The sequence below is a fragment of the Protobothrops mucrosquamatus genome, unplaced genomic scaffold (assembly GCF_001527695.2).
Source record: "Protobothrops mucrosquamatus isolate PMUCROS unplaced genomic scaffold, P.Mucros_1.0 scaffold2348, whole genome shotgun sequence".
NCBI classification, from domain to species: Eukaryota; Metazoa; Chordata; class Lepidosauria; order Squamata; family Viperidae; genus Protobothrops; species Protobothrops mucrosquamatus.
Window position 1 is genome coordinate 62,888 of NW_015388428.1, and position 7,232 is coordinate 70,119.

A 7,232-nucleotide genomic window follows, 5' to 3' on the forward strand; every position below is an offset into this window, starting at 1 on the left:
TCTTTAAATCATAAATCTTTATAGAAAATTCCCTTTCATGGATACATTTCTATTTTACACAAGGTAACTTATAACCTAAGTATCTTTCACTGCAGGGAATTAATACACAGTTTAGAGCTGTCAATGGATTCAGAAGACTGTGTACAGTATGTTCTTGTACCTGATGTATAAACTGAATAGATGCTCAAGAAACTTGTTCAAGGCTACATATTTTCCTCTTTTTTAGAATCAGTCTTTCTGTATCTGTTATCTTACGGTTCTCCAAGTGAAAGATAAAGTCTTCAGAAGATGTTCAGTATTGTTCTATTGTTATCAGTTCTTGAGCTTAGCTAAACTTTTCTCTTGGACTTGATTTAGTGACCATGGTCTAGATAATAGATTTCCTGATGTTTCAGTGGCAACTGTGGCTGGGATTTTCAGAGGGTACATACACCACCTTGTCTCTGAAGATGCCAGCCACAAGTCCAAGTGAAACATCAGGAAATTGTCTAGACCATAGTTACTAAATCTTGAAACCCAACACTGCTCAACAGATACTGGCTGTGAAAGCTTACACCGGCATATTCTTGTCTTAAGAGTTTGGTGTAATGGGCAATTAATAGGTATATGTTATGTTTGCATGTCATTTTAATCACAATATCTGCCTTATTGGCAGTAATGGACTTCTTTCCACAAACTCCCAAAGATTTTTAACTCCCAAAACATGGGAATCATGAAGTAAGACCTAAGTAATTCATTGGTTTGGCGCAGCAAAAGCAGAAACTTTTCTTGAAGACCACTGTTAGAACTTTATTTAGCAAAATTAATTATTAAGAAACATTTCCCAAAGATATTTAATACCACTGTTTTAGAAAAATAAAGTCCTTACTGTTAGCGCACAGTGCTTTTACTTTGTATCTCTATAATCTACACGGTTATACAACTTCTCACTGGATCCCAAGATCCTGGTTGCACTTCTTACTTTCTCACTACTTGTTATGGCTTGCAGTGCTATCTTAATAGTTTACTTTGATCCAGGCATAATTTGATCTACCATCCTGTTCCGACATTCCTTTTCTGCAGTAGCCTAGAAAAAAATTACTTATTACTTCATCCTTTTCGCTTTTGTACCGAGGATCTGGGATTACCTTTAAGGATGGGAATGCTATTTGCCATCTTACCCTTTAATGGTAATGCTTCTATGCAACTTTAAATCATATTAAGGTATACATCTACATGTAACAGAGATATAAAGGCAGCCTAATAGAACTCTTTAGTCTTTATTATTCAGAACTATTTTTCATGAATGCCAAAGGATAAAATACTCCTCCAAAATTGTAATTTCTCAGCAGATGTAGAGCCAATTCCAGATTCAGGTCTATTGAGGCATCTCTGTAATTGCAAGATCCAATCTGGGTCGGTCACCAGGACCAGAGGTTTAGTCTTCCGAGCTTTTGGACTCGTGTTGGAGCCCATCTTCAGGGAACTTCTCTCTCGTCAGAATGTGTCACATTAAGGTGAGAGAGAAGTTCCCTGAGGATGGGGGCTCCAGCACAAGTCCCAAAATGCAGAAGACTAAACCTCTGGTCCCAGTGACCGACCCATATTGGATCCTGCAACATTATCCTTGGACACGTATATTTGCCTTCATTATAATTACTATAATTATTTATTTGTAATTATTTCATCTCTTTCCAGCCTCTGAAGCGTTCTTTGGAAGAAAAATTACGGTAGCAGTATGTGTAGGATCAGAGGATTATAAATGGAAAAAGAGATTGACTCCTCATAAAATTCCATGCTAAGGCAAGACTATTGTGCAATATTGTGCCTTATCTGGTATACCCTCTAGTTATATTTAGAACAGAGCAGCTACGTTACTTATGACATTAAGCTTACGTTAATTTAAATGAGATTCCTCTGCGATAAACCAAATTGCTATTTGGAAACAGCAGTATCAATCCCCCTACAATGCATGGAACAGTACTATATGCTTTCATTGTTTTTTACTGATACAATAAAAGTAATTGTAAAAAGATAAATCCTTTCAGTTGCATCACTAGAACACATATATATTTCAGGGTGTATCTTGGCATTATGTTACAACTGAAGAATGGGAATGCTCAGTCACAAATGTTTATTATTTCATTGTTTTTTAAGAAAGAAAATGCCACTCCATTATTCACTCCGCATAACATTTCCCATCACTTCAAAAAGAAAAAAATACTATTGAAACCATCTTATTAGCTGTGCCTATTTGCAATCAAGATATGTTAATGAGAACTCAGTTCATCAGTCCCCATAGAGGCTTACATTTACATTTTAGAAAATATGGGTGATGCTGTCATCCCCAAAAGTAAACCAGGAAGTCAACTCCACAGGCATATTAAAACTAATTTTATTAAGTAGTTTTAAACTACTTTATTAAGTAGTTTTAAACTACTTTTATTAAATAGTTTTAAACTACTTTTATTAAGACGCTTGTTGCAAGACGATTGTTCTGTTCTGTTCAACTAATCAGGAAGGCACATATCTGACTCGGTTCCTGAATGTCATCCCATCGTGGACTTGAAAAACACATCAATCCCTTTTGCCTACCCCTGACCTAGGCCCTAGACCATTTTCTAAACTTTTTTCCTCTCATGACATCTTCCCAGTTTTAAAAATTATGGAGAACACCTAAAGAGATTTTGTTTGTATGGGTTATATTTAAAAATTAGAGTTGACACATTCACTATTGCTACTGCTTCTCACAATCGTTTGAGGGGACTTTAATATTGTATTATTTTTCCACATAAGATGGCATATAAATTTGACCTTGTGGGACCCTTGAGAAGTCTTGGGGACTTCCAGAGGACCTCACTTTAAACCGGCATTGGCCTAGGCTAGGCGATGTATCTTGCATATGTCCACCAGGGACAGCTTTGTTACTCCCTATGGATTGGCCTGGTGTTTCAGGATATCATTTTAAACTATGCCAGTGGGAGGGAATTTTTTCCATTCCAGACTGTTGGGGAGATACACTGATATGTCAGATTTGCTCTTATCATCCCACCTCATTCCAAGAAAGGGAAAGCTCAACCTCGGCCCAAAAGTAGAGCAATAGTAAAGCATGTGCAGTTTCCAACACTCTTCTTAGCACCCCCACATTCTTATATGGCAGGGGTAGGCAACCTTGGCTCTTTTATGACTTGTGGACTTCAACTCCCAGAATTCCTGATCCAGCATGGCTCAGCTTGGAAACCTCTCCCTTTCTCCTCAGCATGGCTGGCTCAGGAATTCTGGGAGTTGAAGTCCATGAGTCATAAAAGAGCCAAGGTTGCCTACCCGTTATAGGGGAAAGGACGTTAGATCAACTAGTATGCTGGTCTCAATGCATATTTTTCCTTTGTAAGGATAAGGAGTGTTGTTTTCAAGAAAAGAAAGAGGAAGCAAAACAAGAGAATCTCTCTTGTGCTTCTGATAAGAGTTTTAGAACTTCAGGATTATTGTATCACTTCCTTTTTACAGTTCCCCTTCCCACCACTTATATCAATGGCAATATATTATTTCATTTAAAACAAATCTTGTACAATAGTATCTCCACTAATAATTAATAAAATCTTTCCTTCTCTACTATGGGTCTGAGGAAAATATTGTGAATCCCATAGATTCTTTGTTTTCTGAATACTACTACTGTGCATGCATTCATCTAATTTGACATTCGTCTGTCCCCAGTAAAGAAAGAGACATGATATCAAGAATAAGAGGACATGTAATATAAAAGTTTAATGAACATATTTTTAATTATATTTATTTGTTATAGCACATCTTGACTACCAGGTTCTTAAACCCATACAATTAGGACACCCAAATTCTTTGCAGTGTAGTGTTTGGCACATTGTCTATAAATGAAAAGCTTTTTGTATGCTAGTAGTAATAAAACTAGAGTTGTAGTTAAAGTCAACCTGGCTATCCGAAAACAATTTCTCATCATTAATGACTCATAGAATTCAGCAGGAGAGGATCCAGTTTGAATATACCTTTTTCCATTTAAAATCCACAATTCTAAATCCTCAATGGATTGTAAAACTCTTTTTAAGTACAAAATTATTTGCCATTCTCTATATTGCATTTTTCTTTTCAACTCTTAAGTAAATGCATTTCAACATATGGAGTCTCACAGCAACCCTGTATGAAAAGCATGTCTCAGTTACTTTTTAAAAATATAGAGAAATATTTCTTGGAAGGTGTAAGGAGAAGGAAATGTTTGTGGCACTGAATTTGAAGTATTTTTCAGTGTGTCATTTTCCTCTCTGAAACTTATGGCAACCATTTCTTTTAAAAGGGGATGGGAAACCAAAACATATTTCATAAAATTTCCTTGATTAGGATCTTTTTAAGAACTATCTGTTTCTCTTAGATAGTCCTAAGGACCACATTTTAATAAAACAGGTAAAAGGCACCAGAGAAGATAATTATGATCAAATATGGTAAGCCAATCCTACCACAGAGAGCTTGGAAAGATTGGGATACAAAGAGGCAAAATTGGAAAAAACAAAAGCTATCCTTTGTGTATTTTTATGTCTATAACCTGAGCAATAACTAGTCAGAAATTACAGATTGTCTATCAGATCTAAGATGGAGAGGCAACCTAGCATGATGATGAAAATAAAATAGCAGAAGGCAACAGAAACTCAGTAAGCCTTTGAACAGGTAAGGGATTACCAGATGCAAAATTTATATAATATCTTAGGAAGAGGAGACTCTCTATACATAACTATAGAGAAATACTTAAGTATTTCTAAACTCCCAAGACCAAAACCAGAGGTTAACTAAAAAAATTTCTGGGGGGAAAAGGTGGATCTATGGAGACTTCTTCTGCTTGCCTTTATAGTGTTATCTACCATGACACTCAAGATGAAATTTGACAAGATTCTATTTTAAACTCTTCCCTTGAAACCTCTACTAGGAATTGGTAATATAGTGACCATAGATGTTTTCAATCAAATCTCTTATAACATTCTTGGAATTAACCAAGAATGTTGAAATGCATAATCTTAAAACACCTGGAGTGCACCAAGATACCATCTGCATATCCCTCTAACAATCCATCATTTGGAAAACCCTAAAGAAATTGAAAACAAAATTATTCCCAAGCCACTTTTGCTATTTAGTTCCATGAATTCCTACCTCATTATAGTGTTATAGCATATCTGCATCCGGACATGCCCTTGACATACAATCTGGCCGGGATGCATTTCAAGCAACAAAATTGCCATTTTTTCCCAGAGGCAGCTAAAATGCAGCGTTTATTCATTTATTTCATTCTTCACTCCTCAATTGGAGAGCAGCTGCCTGCCATGTTCCTGCCTCATCCCCAAGAAAGACTTCAGCATGGGCTCGTGATGGAACAAACTGAGCTGCTTTGGAGAAAGGATAGGCTTGGAATGCTTTGAAAATGGAATGGAAGGTCACAAACTAAGTTTATTATAAAACTTTCTGGTGTTCTGACCTCTTTCTCAACATGTATAAGCAGCAGCAATATATAAATGAGTTGTTTTCATTAAAAAAAAACTCAAAGAACTTTTGGGCTGAAATACATTTTTACATAATTTTGTTCCATATCATAATTTCCAATCCCGTGTCTAATTATCATACAAAATTCTACATCCATCTAATCCTGTATCAACTTTGTAAGATCTATTTCTTAAAAAATAAACTACATATAAAAAATATATTTAGTAGCCATTTTTAAAAAAAATCTGGCAATTACAAGTTTAATTTAAAATTAGTTACTTCAGAAGATTCTCACGTTACACTCAGGGGTTGCTATGAAAGTTGAAAACTGTGAACACCAATTTTGAATTCTTCAACAAAATAGTGGTGGTGTTGCCTGGACAGCTTCAATTTATTTCTCAAGAACCTATATATAAATAAGTGAGGATTTATTTTATTTATCTGCTTTTTAGTGTACATCAGAGCCTTCTTCTTTTTTGTGAGGTTTTTTTTCCCAGCATGAAATAGCAAAATGTTTATATCATCTCATCCATTCTGCAATTAGACCAAAAGAGATATGGAGATGAAAGAACTGGAGTGACTGAAACTAACTTGTGAGTCTGCTGAAACTGACAAGCAAATGGCAGGTCATTTTTTTTTTAATGCTCATCAGACTGTCTACACAGGAAGAATGGAGAAAACACAAGTGCTCTTAGCATTTAATGTGCAGCCTCCAGAATCTCTCAAAAGTGTGTGAGGCTGAATTTTTAGCCCATTTTTTAAATTTAATGTTACCCCTTAATATGTTCTCCTGAACCAACCAAAACATCAGGAAATTATTATTATTTTCCCCTAAAGTCTTCGGACTTTAAGGGGAGAAGCAGATGCCGTTTCACTCCAAAACCGGAAAAGCGGGTCACATTTTCAACCTTGCCCACTTCACTAAGGATGAAAAAGCTTCTCTCTTACTGTTCTATGGAGAAAAAGGTACTATAATTAAATACTATGTCAAATGAAAATTAGCCTCAAATATTTGAAAAGCTGAAAAGTATTTTGGCAGCTCTAGCCCTTAAGATGATACTAACATGCTATGGAATTGCAGAGATGTTCACAGAAATGGAGCCACAGAGGTATGTATGATGGTCACCCAACCGATACATAAGGACTACTTTTTATTCCTCTGTTATTGACAGAAGATACCTTCAGGTTTGCTATAGAGCATAAGAGAATTTCAAGCAAGCACACCCAAAGCCTTGAATCATAATAGCAAAGGGAAAAAATGTTAGGTCACATAATCACTGAATTTATATGGCTATACTGTAGCAAACAGGAGAATATACTCTGTAAAATCAGCCCATCTTAATTTTTGATCAGTGTGACTTTAAGCCTACCTCAAATCACAAGAATCAGGAATTAATATTGCAAAGTTTCTCTTTTGTTACATTCACTTCCTTACCCAAACAATCAATTAAATGTACCAGATTTAACTGATCTATTGAGTGGATTTTTTAACACAAAGCCTAGGCATCAAAAACCTGAAACACACACACTCCCAAACATCCTGCTTGATCATTTTCTCCTTATACCTCGCAAAAGCCTGCTAGTAGACCCAAACAGAAATGCAAAGTGAGGAAGCCACTTTGTGATTAAGCTGTTTTATCACTGGGTAACAAGGCTGAAGGTTTAGTCCTTGGATATGAAAAAAGTCTGTGTCAACTAGATAAACTAATAATCAGGGCTTTTTTGTCATAGAATGCACCGGAACAGAGTTCTGGCAC